This window comes from Cornus florida, unplaced genomic scaffold (genome assembly GCF_030987335.1).
Source record: "Cornus florida cultivar Cherokee Brave unplaced genomic scaffold, ASM3098733v1 CherokeeBrave_3.0.0_Hap2_Chr08, whole genome shotgun sequence".
NCBI classification, from domain to species: Eukaryota; Viridiplantae; Streptophyta; class Magnoliopsida; order Cornales; family Cornaceae; genus Cornus; species Cornus florida.
This window is the reverse complement of record NW_026775578.1, coordinates 52,577,502-52,592,805: the sequence shown is the minus strand read 5'-3', so window position 1 is coordinate 52,592,805 and position 15,304 is coordinate 52,577,502. Positions and strand designations below refer to the sequence as shown.

Here is a 15,304-nt window from a genome sequence, read left to right as displayed (position 1 = left end):
GAAAAGGAATGAGAGGTTTGGTGTGTGATTTCTGATGCCAAATCTGCCCTTGATTACATGTGAATTTAGTTTGCAAAACAAGAATTACGGACCTTGATTAGTTGATGTAGAAAAAATTAAAATAAAACAAAACCTATAGGTACAACTTAGCAGTTGCAGAGAGAGAGAGAGGGGGGGGCAAGCTTGAGAGTTGATGGACAGAGGGCCAGCGGCTGAAGCTTGCGAACGACGACGAACAGCGGGCGATGGAAACTGAAAGATATGGGTTTTGATTTTTTGAACAATCTGAAATGATATGCCGATATGGGTTCTGAACTTTTGATTCGTGCAGACAGATATATAAACTGAAATATATGGGTTTTGAACTTCTGATTCTTGTAGTTTGCAGTTGCAGAGAGAGTGAGATAGAGAGAGAGATGGTAAGTTCAAAGTCGACAACGAGAATAGAGATGGAGGCGATTGGTGAGGCTGAAATGATTTGCCCTAAAAATATTTTCTTTCTTTTCTGGTGGCCCATCAGCCTTGGGCCACAGGTAGGGGTGAACAAATAATCCGTCAATATGTTAATCCGGTTCGAACCAATCTGATCCGTGTGGTTTGGTTTAGTTTCAGATCTCATGGTTCGGTGATGGTTTAGAAAAATAGCAATCCACAATTCACGGTTCGGTTAACGGATTAAGCCCTGAAAAAACTAATTCGAACCGATCCGAACCGTTGTCTAAATAATATATTAACATTATATATATATATATATATATATATATATATATATATATATATATACAATATTGAATATACTTACTATATTTCTATTTTTTTTATTCATTATTTTATTTGGATAATTTATATTGCCAGTTATTAAGTATATAATTTACAAATCTATTGTTCTTATTTGGTATATGATTTACAAATTTTATTGCTATCAGTGTTAGCATGTTACCCGGTATATGATTTACAAATTTATTTTATTTTTCTAATTTTAAGTACTAGTTTTTAATACTAATTTGAGATTTTAATGGGCCATAAAGTATAATTATATTGGGCTATTTGAAAAGCCCAATTCACCCAAACTGATTCGTTAATTCACGGATTGGTTTGGTTCGAATTGAAGATCCGGATCGGTTCGGTTTCAAATCTCTCCAATTCGTAAGGATCGTTTATGATTGAACTTTACCTCAAACCGAACCGATTGAATATGTGATCACCCTTATAACTACATTTATAAATTTATCTTTTAAAATATTAGAAGGTATAATAATAATTTTATTAACATAATTTTCTTCTCTTTCTTTTTCTTTCTTTTTCCAAACATGATCCTTTCTTCTCTTTTTATTCGTTAATCAATCAAATACTAGGGTTAAAATTATCCCAACTGTTATCCTTCCCTTCGAACCCACACCAAACATAGCCTAAGACAAAAACCTCTTACGCGATCTGATGGGAAGCGTGGGCGTGGAAGGTACGAGCGAGACAGTGAAGAATGAGTAAGGGAAGATGATACAGAGTCGTTGAGGATGTCATCGTCAGTGCGGAGAGGGATGGATTTGAGAACAAGGCGGTCGTGGTCCTCATCGCCGCTGGTGCTAGAGGTGATTGGCGTTCTCATTGCCACTTCGCCACTGATGCTAGAGGAAGTCGTCATCCTCGTTAATGTAATTTTGTAAAAAAAACCCTAACCCACTTTCGTTTCCCCCTCCTCTCTCTCTGCGCAATGCCGCCAGTCCACCCGCCTTCTCTCTCAATTTCACCACCGCCGCGTCCTCAGCCACATTCTCTCTCAATATCGCCGTCCCGACCTCATCACCGCTGTGAACTTGCTGTCGCCTCACTTGCAGACAGCGCGTGTCTCCATCTCCGATGCCGTGCTCATTGTCGCTTGTTCCAAACGCTTCTTCCATCTGTTGGGTGGGGATTGTTGCAGCACGGCGACTGTGAGACGGTGACTGCGGGAAAGCCATCGGCGTTAGCAAAGGGGAGGTGCCGACGTGGAGCTGCAAGATATCCTAATGAATCTTCGGAGTGATTTCTGTACTCGACAAGTACAACAGAGGAATAGGTTGGTTTTCCAAAGACAAATAAACCCTATATTCTTATTCTGCTTTTACCTACTTTCTTAGCTAAATTTACTATTATGTATTAATATTCCGGAAGTTATATATGCATACTTTATATATTCATATAAAGATTAAGATTATTGCAGCCTAACTTGTTTTGATTGTTCATATTCACAATATATATAGTTTTTTTTCATGGGAATTGGATTTGGTAGTGGCTCAATTAGATTTTAATATTGAAAATTAATTTTATTAGAATAGTTTTTTCAAATATGTTAGTAGCAGTTATCTTCAGTGTATGATGAAAGAGGTATTGCACCAATATCGCACCAATCTTGTATAAGACCTCACAATCCCTGCCAAAGAACTTACTGGATATGACAATCGAGGAGTCAGATTGGGCATCGCTTTATGATTCTAGACGATTTGGTTTCGCTTTTTGAATATGTTTGATTTGGTGCGGTTTGCAAATCATGGCAGTCTGTGGCAATGGATAACAAAGTTAAATTTGTTCAAAATAAATGTTCCACACAAGTTCCATTCTTGATGGTGCCTTCGAAAGATAATAGTAGGAGTAGTCTGTGCAGCATCACTCATAATAAGCTATATGATTTTTAGTTACAGGTACCTTACAAAAAGAGGTTTTTTGGTTCCTCACATGGTTGGCTGTTTACGGTGGAAGAATCCTTGGGCGTAACTCTAATGAATCCGTTCTCTAGCGCTACCATTGAGCTTCCTCCAATTATGGACCTCTCAGAAATCATCAGAATGGCAACGATGGTGTTGAGGCTGAGTTTGAAGTTGTAAAGGCTATATTGTCAAACTTTGCTTCGTCTCCCAATGACTATATTGTTACCACCATCTATGGTGATTGTTGTAACCTAGCATTTATTTGGTCAGGAGATGAAGCTTGGACTTACAAAGATAAAGAGAGATTTAAGCCCATCTTTGATGTCGTATATTATAAATGCCGGATTTTTGCAGTTGATATTAGAAATAGAATCCTAATGATTGATGCTAATAGAAGGGCTGGGGAGAGTAAGGCTCCGCAAGTGGAGGGGATTGCAACGCAGACTATTCCATATTCTGAACAGAAGTATCTTGTTGAATCATCTACCGGTAAATCCTTCTTGTACAAAGGTTTTTAAAACTTGGAGACGATTCACAGCATGCAACTTCAGGGTTAAGAATTTTAAGTTGCTCTTAGACCAATTTGAGGAGGGGTCGCATATGCTGGTTAAAGTGAAGAATTCGGGTGGAGAAACCCTGTTTTTGGGAGATAACCATTCCATTTGTGTTTCAGCTTCCAAATGGCCCAGATGCCAACCGAATTCCATATACTATATTGATGATCCTATTGACGTTTTATTCTATCCCCCATTTGGGCACCGCGGCATGGGTATCTTCAACATAGTGAATGGAAGCTTTGGGACGCATTACATCCTTGATTGTTCACATAGCCATATGCCGCCCTCAATTTGGATTGTCCCAACTGTGTTGGGAAATTCAGTATAGACTTAATTTGTTTCACATGACTTTTGGTCAATCTAATTTGTTTAATCTTTTTTGCTTATCATTTTAATGTGGTGAAAAAAAATCTATTTTTATCTCTTACTGTGGCAAATGTGAGATAAAGTTTGTAAGACATATAATTAAATATTATTGTGCGTTTCTCTCAATTTTTATGGTATTATAAATATTTTTGAGCTGCAATTCATTTTTTCTTATAAGAAAGTTACTGTCTTTTTCCTTTTAAGAAATTTATTGTCTTTTTCCGTAGAAGAAAGTTACAGTCTTTTTTCTCTATTAGCATCATGAATCAAATTCCTTAAAATGAGGGTTGGAAATTACATGGAATCATAATTCTTGATGGTTAAAGTGTCCTTGTAATGCAATCCAGCTCTCATCTATTGTGCTGTCAGTAGTCCTTCGGCCAAGAATTAAGACCACATTTTTTATATTTGATTTTGCTGGGTTGCGCCAAGTAGCGTTGCTTGATTGCTAGGTACATGGTATGGCAATTTCTTGAGGTTGCCAGTTTATAATTAAGTTTGGTCAAATGTGGGTTCCTTATCATGTTGCAATGTGGATTCCTTTTCATTTACTAAAGAATTGATTGACATTTTATGAAGGAAGCGGATGTAGTTCTTTGATTTTTTAATTCCCTGGCATATCTTGAATTTACTCTCGAGGGCTCGATCATAATTATAAATCTGAGTTTGGTTGAAAGTAAATCTATTGGTGATCAATGTTTAGCATTTTATTGAGCGCTCGATTAATGAGTAGTTGTGTTCACTTGTGATGCCAAAACTGATTCCCCTGGATATGTTTTTATATGTATGGCTGTTACAGTAGTTCCTCAAAACATGTGAAGATTGCTTATATATTCTTTACTAAAATGCTTTGCCAAATTTTGTATAATATCTGTTACCGATGCATTGGGTTGCTGGTTTAGATGATTAGATTTAATTTCAGTGTAGACCAAAACCGAACAACTTGACTTTCCACCTTCCTAACACATGTTTAGTGGTTTTTGAGGCTGCAACTCCGGTAATCATAATTTTTTTTTCTTACACATGTTTTCTCTTTCTTTAAATTAGTCCCTCATCCCTTGTATGTCCTGGATCTGCTAGTAACTCTTTTCCAAAAACTTTTTTGTGCATGAAAGATGGTTGCCAGATTGAGTGATTCCTACAGTGAGAATTTTCATCCTGGATAATTGCTATAACGCAACAGATTTACTATAAGCCTGACTTGTTCAACGAAGTCTGAGTTCTGCTTTCATTTATTGTTCTCTTTGCAGGCAAGAATCGTAGCACTGAATTCATCATATATCCTCACTGCAAGTTAATAAGGAAATGATGGCAGATGTTTATAGGAGTGTGAACGGAACTTCCGGCTCGAGAGACCCCTTAACCGGCTAACTCACTATTGACTAACTCACTTAGGAAAGCTGGAAGCACAGAGTGGGACTAATCGGCAGCGGTCTAACTAAACCGCTGCAGGAGCCTCTTTATTCCTGCCTTTTTCTCTAGCCACCGCTGACCAACACTCAAACTATTTTATTAGTTTTCCCCCACTTACCCCAAGTACTCTTCCGTGAAACTTATCTTTCCTGCACTACACCCGTCTCTCTCCCGTCTCTCTCTCACTACACACAAAGCTATTTAAGCCCAAAAAGAATAATCATCTATCTCTTAGAATGTCTGTCTGACTCTGTCTTCTCTCATAGATTACTCTTATTTCTTTCTAGCAGCCATTCTCTCTCTTCTCTCACTTCATAGCAAGAATAGAATTTTCATTGAAATACATAGTCCTGTAACTGGAAAATCAATATCAACTCTTCATTTCTCTCTCTACATATAAACATATTATACATATATAAATATGTGTATTAGAGATCAATTGTCAACATGTACCGAACTCTGTTTCTCTCTCTATCTCTCTCTCTTTAAAATATATTTGCCATACCTGTGCTTTTAAGGGCTAAAATTAATCAATGCATGTAGTCGATTATGAAGCATAAGCAGCTATGGGAGCTTGGATTGGAATCTAAAGCAGCTGTTGAAGCTCAACTATGTTTGATTGGGGTTCAACTATTGAAGTTTTCATCAATGGATGTGTTCAATTTGTGCCGACTGATATCCTGCAGGCAATAAGGTAAGAAAATTTGAGTTCCTGGACATGATTTTCTATTTCTCTGTCTGGTTGTTTTGAAATGAAATGAAAATTGTGCTTGATGATGTTTATAGTTTTTGTATGAACTCTTTGCATTTTAAGAGCTGAAAGAAAAAGATTGAGGAAAAAAAATGATTGATCTGGTTTTCCTTTATGTTTATTGTAATTTATACTGTCATACAGACATATTTCATTTAATGTATGTAGCATAAACAAGTGCAACATTTAGGAGTTATCAATCTCAGAAGAAAATTTATCTCATCATCCATGACTTTACGACACGTGTTTTGATGCTTTGGAATAATGCCAAGGACTTTCAAAAGTTATTCCGATGGTGAGGATAATAGAAATTTTGTTAGGATGGAATCTTGTACATGGAGTTCACCTCCTTTTCACCAGGTAAATAGAATTTGATAAAAGTTAGAAGCATACACCAAGGAAGCTTAGTGCCCTGCAATCGACATGATCTGCTGACAAGTAATGCAGGTCATAACATAGCCATTGGTTTAGCATGGTTTCTAATTCTAAATCCTGTTTTGTTGCACATATTTGGCATAATTTTCTAGTTTTGTATCTAATGGAAGAAAAATTAGAACATGTTGAGTAACCTCAAAAGGTGTCCTGTGGACTAACGCAGTCTATTTTCGGATTTGGTCTAGTAATGCCCTTCTTTTTTGTCTGTTTTAGTTACCAAGGTAAGTTTGTCTGCACTGGTCAAATGCCTCTGTATGTGATTCTTATTGCAGACAATTCTGCACAATTATGCAGATCATAAACACACTGATGTGAAGTCAGTTTATAACAAAGTAATCTGATCAGCTTTGTTTCACAAAGTAGGTGTTCTGACCTGATGTTGATTTTTGAAAGCATAGATTGTTAGTGATAAATCTTAAATGAAGTTGGTTAAGTGATTCTTATTTTGGTGTAAACTTGATGCAACAATTATTGTATATTTGGGTGAGTAAGTTTTGATCTCTCTGTTGCACTATAAGCAAGTCTCCATTTATTGGATTCTGCAATTGCATGTTGGCATGAGTTTTAGCCTTTAATTACCAATGGCAATAATCATTAGCAGTATGCTAAATACAGTTACCGAATCCACTAATTTGAGCTTTATGTTGTCATGTTAATTTCATAACTTTTTGGTAAATTAGATAAAAGAAGGAAAAAAATAAAGTACTTGTGACCATTTAAAATTTAACCGTATAGGTTCCTCCTCCCCTGCAACTTAGCAGACGCCTAAACTGAAATTTCAAAATGCAAACTATCTTTCAAAAATTTACAAACTCAAACAGTGAAGGGGTGATTTAGTACAACAACATTTCTTTGCATTTCAGTGAGTCCTTTGATCTGTTTAATGCTTAAAAAACAACTGAGTCCTTTCTTCACGATTCAGAAGGTGTTCTAGTTTTTTGAATTGAAAATAGAAAAGAAGAGTTGATCTTTTCCTTTATTTTAAGCTCCAACCTTTGTGTGTATTCTTATTCTACTTTTACCTACTTTGTTAGCTGAATTTACTATTATTCGGTCATGTATTCATATTCATATGATGTATAACCCTAATATATCTCCTTTTCAAGTGATTGGTGTGATCTACTTGTGTGTGTGTGTATATATTCCAGAACTTATATATACATACTATATATATATATATATATATATATACATACTATATATATATATATATATATATATATATATATATATATATAATTCATATAATTCCTGATTAGTAAATATATATGTTCATATAAAGATTAAATAATATTGCTGCCTTGATGTAATTTTTTTTGGTTGTTCATATTCACAATATATATAGTTTTTATGGGATTTGGATTTGGTAGTGGCTCAATTAGATTTTAATGTTGAAAATGAATTTTATTAGAATAGTTTTTTCGAATTTGTTAGTAGCAAATCTGTTATCTTCAGTGTATGATGAAAGAGGTATTGCACCAATGACTAATTCATACTATATGCAGCAAGTTTTTTGTGAATCAATTAGTTTAAAATTGTAAACCCATTCGAATTGAGTATTGCAGATATAATGTATTGTGATTATATAGATTCTTTGATTGACATTGCAGTGCTATTAGCGAGATAAACATGATGAGTTCAATGGAGGAGTCAAATTGGGCATCCCTGCCAAAGAACTTATCGGATATGATTCTGGACAAGTTGGTTTCATTTCTGAATATGTTCGATTTGGTGTGGTTTGCAAACCATGGCAGTGTGTGGCAATTGACAACAAACTTAAATTCATTCAAAATAAGTTTTTTAGACTAGTTCCATTCTTGATGGTGCCTTGGAAAGATGATACCGACAAAAGACGTAGTCTATATAGCATCACTCATAATGAGCTATATGATTTTCATTTACGGGTGCCTTACAAAAAGAGGCTTTCTGGTTCCTTACATGGTTGGCTGTTTACTGTGGAAGAATCCTTGGGCGTAACTCTAATGAATCCTTTTTATTGGCGCCACCATTGAGCTTCCTCCAATAATGGACTGCTTAGAATTTGAACCTCCTCATGAAAATGGCGGTGATAGTGATGGTGAGATCTTATACGAGATTGACGCAGTTCCTCCGAAGGTTGAGCTTGAAGTTGCAAAGACTATATTGCTAGTTGACCCTACTTCGTATCCTAATGACTATATTGTTACCGCCATCTATGGTTGTCGTTCTAACCTGGCATTTATTTGGGCAGGAGATGAAGCTTGGACTTACATTAGATAAAAAGAGATTTCAGGTTTTCAAGTTACTCTTAGAGCAATTTGAGCAAGGTTGGCCTATGCGGGTTGAAGTGAACAACTTGGGCGGAGACACCACCCTGTTTTGGGGAGATAACCATTCCATTTGTGTTTCAACTTCCAAATGGCCCGGATGTCAGGCAAATTCAATATTCTACACAGAAGATTATAATATCATTGTATACTATCCCGCATCTGGGTGCCGCAACATTGGTATCTTCAACATAGAGAATGAAAGCATTGGGACCCATTACATCCTTGATCCTTCACATAACCATATGCCACCCTCAATTCGGATTGTGCCAACTGTTTTAGGAAAATGAGTATAGACTTAATTTGTTTTTGGATTGTCTTTTAGTCAAATCTATTTTAATTTAGTTTTTTTTTGCTTATCATTTTGTGATAAAGTAATCTATTTTTATCTCTTGTTTTTTCAAAATGTGAGATCAAGCTTGCAAGACCTTTAATTAAATATTATTGTGGTTGTTTCTCATTTCTTTATTTGTATTATAAATATTTCCTGAGCTAGAATATATATATATATATATTTCTCTTCTATTCTTTTCTTTAGACTACATTTTTCTTATATTTGATCTGCTTGGTTGCAGCCAAGTAGCCTTGCTTGCTAGTTACGTGGTATGGCAATTTCTTGAGGTTGCCAGAGTATAATTAAGTATAGTCAAATGTGGATTCCTTTTCATGTACTAAAGAATTGGATGACATTCATGAAGGAAGCCTATGCAGTTGTTTGAATTTTTTATTTTTTAAATTCCCTGACATGTCTTGATTTACTCTTGAGGGCTCGATCATAAAAATGGATCTGAGTTTGGTTGAATGTAAATATATTGTTGATGAATGAATAGCTTATTATTGAGCTACTTGGTTAACGAGTAGTCGTCTTCACTTATGATGCCAAAACTGATCAGCAGCAGATAATTTGATTGATTCCCCTGTATAGGTTTTTATTTGTATATCTGTCACAGTAGTTCTTTAAAGCATGTGAAGATTAAAATGCTTTGCCAAATTTATATATATATTCTTTAGATTTGGGTTGCTGGTTTAGATGATTAGATCTAATTTCAGTGCACAACTTGGTACTTCTGATATCATTCTGTTAATGGTGAAAGCTGCCGAGGCCAAAACCGAACGACTTGTTTAACACATGTTTAGTGGTTTTTGAAGCTGTAGCTTCAGTAATCAAATTTTTTTTTTTTTTTTTTTTTTCAAATGTTTTCTCTTTCTTTGAATTAGTCCCTCATTCTCTTGTATGTCCCGGATCTGCTACGTACTCTTTTCCAAAAACTTTTTCGTGCATGTGCATTTGTGGTTTGCTAGATTGAGTGGTTCCTGCAAGTATGTATATTTTCTTTTGTCAGTACTATGAGCCTGACTTTATAATGAATTCTGAGTTTTGCTTTTATCTATTATTCTCTTTGCAGGCAAGAATCTTAGCACTGAATTCATCATATATCCTTACTGCAAGTTAATGAGGAAATGATGGTGGATGTATAACAGCGGTATAAATAAACTGTTGCAGGAGCCCCTTTATGCCAGCCTTTTTCTCTTAACTGCTGCCTAAGAGATATTGTGACCGCTGCTCAAACTATTTTATTAATTTCCCCCCAGTTACCCAAAGTACTCTTCCGTGAAACTTATATTTCCTGCTCTACACCCGTCTCTCCTCTCTCTCGCACTACACACAAAACTGTTCAAGCCCAAAAAAATTTAGAGAACAATCATCTATCTCTGAGAATTCCTCTCTTACTCTATCTTCTCTCAAAGATTACTCTTGTTTCTCTCTTGCAGTCACCCTCTCTCTAGCTCTCTCTCTTCTCTCACTTCATAGCAAGAATACAGAATTTTCATTGAAATATGTAGTCCAGTCCTCAACTGGAAAATCAATCTCAACTTTTTCTTTCTCTCTCTACATATAAACATATTATACATATATAAATATATGTGTATTAGAGCTAATTTATCAGCATGTGCCGAACTCTCGCTTAAAAAAATATTTGCCATACCTATGCTGTTAGGACTAAAATTAATCATTGCATGTAGTTGATTATGAAGCATAAGCACCCATAGGAGCTCAAATTGGAGTCTAAAGCAGCTATTGAAGCTCAACTGAGTTTGATTAGGGCTTAGCTGTGGAAGTTCTTTCGATTTGGGCCGACTGATTTCCTGCGGATAATAAGGTGAGAAAATTTGATTTTTTATTTATCTGTTTGGTTGTTTTGAAATGAAATTGAAATTGTGCTAGATGATGTTTATGGTTTTTGTATGAATTCTATGCATTTGAAGGGTTGAGAGAGAGAGATTGTGGGAAAAAAAAAATTGATTTTTCCTTTATGTTTATTGTAATTTACACTACATATTTCATTTAATGTAGTATAGGTTGGATAGCAGAGTTATTTAAACAAGGGCAACATTTAAAATTCAATTTAATAGCTTTAGTGTGAATATGGTTATCTTAGTAGTTATCAATCTGGGAAGAAAATTTATCTCATCAGTCATCATACATGACTTTACAACACTTGTGTTTTGATGCTTTGGAATAATGCCATGGAGTTCACCTCCTTTTCTCCTGGTAAATAGAATTTGATAAAAGTTAGAAGCATACACCAAGGAAGCTTAGTGACTTGCAATCGACATGCTGACAAGTCATACAGGTCATAACATAAGCATTGGTTTGGCATGGCGTAATTTTCCAGTTTTGTATCTGTTGTAAAGCACAAAACGGAAGCGAAGAGAAAAATGAAACACTAAGAACACAAGGATATTACGTGGTTTAGCCACTAGGGCCTACATCCACGGCACAAAGAGCCCAAAGGGCTACATCACTTTATAATATATTCTCTCTTAATCTTTGTATACAATGATCACCTCTATTTATAGGTGAATGAATAGAGGTGATAAATATGGAAAATACATTAATGGAAGATTTCTAAAATCAATACCATAAATCACTCCAGTCAATATTCTATTATAGGCTAAAATCTCTCCTGTGATATTCTCATATCAAATATTTTGTCAAGGAGTAATTGAAGGATTCCTGTAATAATATATTCCAAATATAGCATCTTCTAACAGTATCTAATAAAAGAAAAGTTAGAACTTGTTGAGTAGCCTTAAAAGGTGTCCTGTGGACTAACGCAGCGTATTTTCCGATTTGGTTTAGTATTTTCGAAGTTATTCCGATGGTGAGTAAAAGAAGGAAAAATATTAAGTGCTTGTGACCATTTAAATTTAAGTGTATAGATTTTTCCTCCCCTGCAATTTAGCAGAGGCCTAAACTGAAATTTCAAAATGCGAACTCTCTCTCAAAAATTTATAAACTCAAATGGTGAACTGGTCATGTGGTTTCAACATTTCTTGTAATTTCAGTGAGTCCATTGATCTGTTTAATGCTTAAAAAACAATTGAGTCCTTTCCTCACTAGAGTGATAAATGTATAGTGATAAACGAATTTCAGTGAGGCCTATAGTGATAAACGCATTTTTTATTATCCAAATTACTTTCGTGGGTTGGGCTACACACGCACGGTGGGCTAGGGTTACATTTTCCTTGGGGGTAGACATTATAAAAGCACATTGGCGCATGAGTAACTAGGCTTGATATATATGGTGCCGTTTGGTAGAATATCAACAATAGACGATGGTGTCTCCAAGCATTTAACAACCTAATGTATAATCACACTTTTCTCGAGCACGACTGGGGCTGCCATAGTTTTTAGGGTTTGCGCTTCGACATTCTTAAACCCTAATTGCAAGAGAGAACCAGATCTTGTCATGCAAAAATGGTGAATCCTGACAACTCTCTCTATCTTATTTTTTCTGTTCTGTGTATATTTTTTGTCAATCTTTGTTTCTAGTGTTTGGTGTGTCGATGACATTTCTCAAACTTGTCACAATTTGTTACCTTCAGTGTATGATGAAAGTGCCTTGCTGGGTTGTCGCCAAGTAGCCTTGCTTGATTGGTAGTTACATGGTAGTTTCTTGAGGTTGCCTGTTTATAATTAAGTTTGGTCAAATTTGGAATCCTTTTCATGATCAAATGTGGAATCCTTTTCATGTACTAAAGAATTGGATGACATTCATGAAGGAAACATATGTAGTTCTTTGGGTTTTTTATTTTTTATTTTTTAAAATCCCTGGCATGTCTTGAATTTACTCTTGAGGGCTTGATAATAATGGATCTGAGTGTGGTTGAAAGTAAATCTATTGCTGATCAATGTTTGAGTTCGGTTGAATGTAAATCTATTGCTGATCAATGTTTAGCATATTATTGAGCGATTGATTAATAAGTAGTCATGTTCACTTGTGATGCCAAAACTGATTCCCCTGTTATTTATTTATTTGTATGGCTGTCGCAGTAGTTCTTTAAAGCATGTGAAGATTGCTTAGATATTCTTTATTAATATGCTTTGCCAAATTTATATATAGTATCTCAGTTACCGATGCGTTGGGTTGCTGCTTTAGATTTGGTATCTGGTTTAGATGATTAGAGCTAATTTTCAGTGCAGACCTTGGTATTTCTGATATCATTCTGTTAATGATGAAAGCTGCAGAGGCCAAAACAGAACAACTTGAGTAACCACCTTCCTAACAAATGATTAGTGGCTTTTCAGGCTGTATCTCCAATAATCAATTATTATTATTATTTATATATTACACATGTTTTCTCTTTCTTTAAATTAGTCCCTCATCCCTTGTATGTCCTGGATCTGCTAGTAACTCTTTTCCAAAAACTTTTCCGTGCATGAAAGATGGTGTTGTGCATGTGTGGTTGCTAGATTGAGTGATTCCTGCAGTGAGAATTTTCATCCGGCGACGTGGATAATTGCTGTAACACAAGAAATTTACTATGAGCCTGACTTCTCAATGAATTCTGAGTTTTGCTTTCATTTCTTGTTCTCTTTGCAGACAAGAATCTTAGCATTGAATTCATCTCATATCCTCACTGCAAGTTAATGAGGAAATGATGGTGGATGTATAGTAACAATCTAAATAAACTGCTGCAGGAACCTGACTTCTTTTTTTTTTTTTCTCTCTCTTTCTTTCGGCAAATATACAGGAGTGCCTTTATGCTAGCCTTTTTCTCTAATCGCTGCCTAAGAGATAGTGTGACCGCTGCTCAATCTATTTTATTAACTTTCCTCCAATTACCCAAAGTACTCTTCCGTGAAACTTATCTTTCCTGCAGTAAACCCTTCTCTCTAGTCTCTCCCAGTCTCTATCTATCTCTTAGAATGTCTCTCTGACTCTATCTTCTCTCATAGATTATTCTTGTTTCTCTTTTGTTGTCATTCTCTCTCTAGCTCCCTCTCTTCTCTCACTTCATAGCCAGAATACAGAATTTTCATTGAAATACCTAGTCCTGTAAGTGGAAAATCAATGTCAACTCTTTCTTTCTCTCTCTACATATGTGTGTGTTAGAGCTGATTTATCAGCATGTACTGAACTCTTTTTCCATCCCTCTTAAAAATATATTTGCCATATTTGTGCTGTTAAGGGCTAAAATTAATTAATTATAAAAAAGGGCTAAAATTAATCTATGCATGTAATCGATTATGAAGGATAAGCAGCTATTAGAGCTCAAATCGGAATCCAAAGCAGCTATTGAAGCTCAACTGTGTTTGATTGGGGCTCAACTGTTGGAGTTCTCATCAATGCATGTGTTCGATTTGGGCAGACTGATTTCCTGCGGGCAAAAAGGTAAGAAATTTTGATTTCCTGCACAAGATTTTCTATTTCTCTGTCTGGTTGTTTTGAAATGAAATGGAAATTGTGCTAGATGATGTTTTTGGTTTTTGTATGAACTCTTTGCATTTGAAGAGTTGAAAGAGAAAGATTGAGGGGAAAAAATGATTGATCTGGTTTTCCTTTATGTTAAATGTAATTTACACTTTCATACAAACATATTTCATTTAATGTATCTATTGTAAACAAGTGCAACATCTAGGAGTTATCAATCTCGGAAGAAAATTTATCTCATCATACGTGACTTTACGACATGTGTGTTTTGGTGCTTTGGAATAATGCTAAGAGAAGTTATTCCGATGGTTAGGATAATAGATATTTTGTTAGGATAGAGTCTTGTACATGGAGTTCACTTCCTTTTCTCCTGGTAAAAGAAGCATACACCAAGGAAACTTAGTGCCCTGCAATCGACATGATTTGCTGATAAGTAATGCAAGTCAAAAGCATACACCATTGGTTTTCCAGTTTTTTATCTAATAAAAGAAAAATTAAAACTTCTTGAGTAGCCTTAAAAGGTGTCCTATGGATATCACAGTATTTTTCGGATTTTGTTTAGTAATGCCCGTCTTCTTATCTGTTTCTGCTACCAGTGTAAGTTTGTCTGCAGGGGTCAAATGCCTCTATATATGAGTTGTTAGCAACCATGTACTCCAAAAGCTTAAGTTGTTAGAGAGGGTGCAACTTTTATATATATATCCTTCAACACACCCCCTCACATGTGGCCTTCTTTTTGGTTCAACTCGTGTTTTTCAAATTTTTTTTTAATTAGGGTGACGGTGATGTTTGAACTCGAGACCTTTGGCTCTGATACAATGTCAGCAACCATTTACTCCAAAAGCTTAAGCTGTTAGAGAGGGTGCAACTTTTATATATATCCTTCAACATGATTCTTATTGCAGACAATTCTGCGCAATTATGCAGCTCATAAACACACTGATGTGTACTCATTAGGTGTTCTTATCTGATGTTGATTTATGAAAGCATAGATTGTTATATAGATTGATAAATCCTTATAGCTGATATTGTTCCTTTTTTATTTATACTTTTTCTTATCTTCTAGAAATTA

General features: G+C 35.3%; 1 long non-coding RNA gene across 1 annotated transcript; it reads left to right on the top strand.

Moving 5' to 3' along the window:
- Window positions 1–1,341: 1,341 nt before the first annotated feature.
- Window positions 1,342–9,699, top strand: LOC132271724 (uncharacterized). The gene is made up of 3 exons (XR_009469776.1): window positions 1,342–2,056; window positions 4,858–5,714; window positions 7,817–9,699. It is a non-coding gene; the product is annotated as an uncharacterized LOC132271724 (long non-coding RNA).
- The last annotated feature ends 5,605 nt before the right edge of the window (window positions 9,700–15,304 follow it).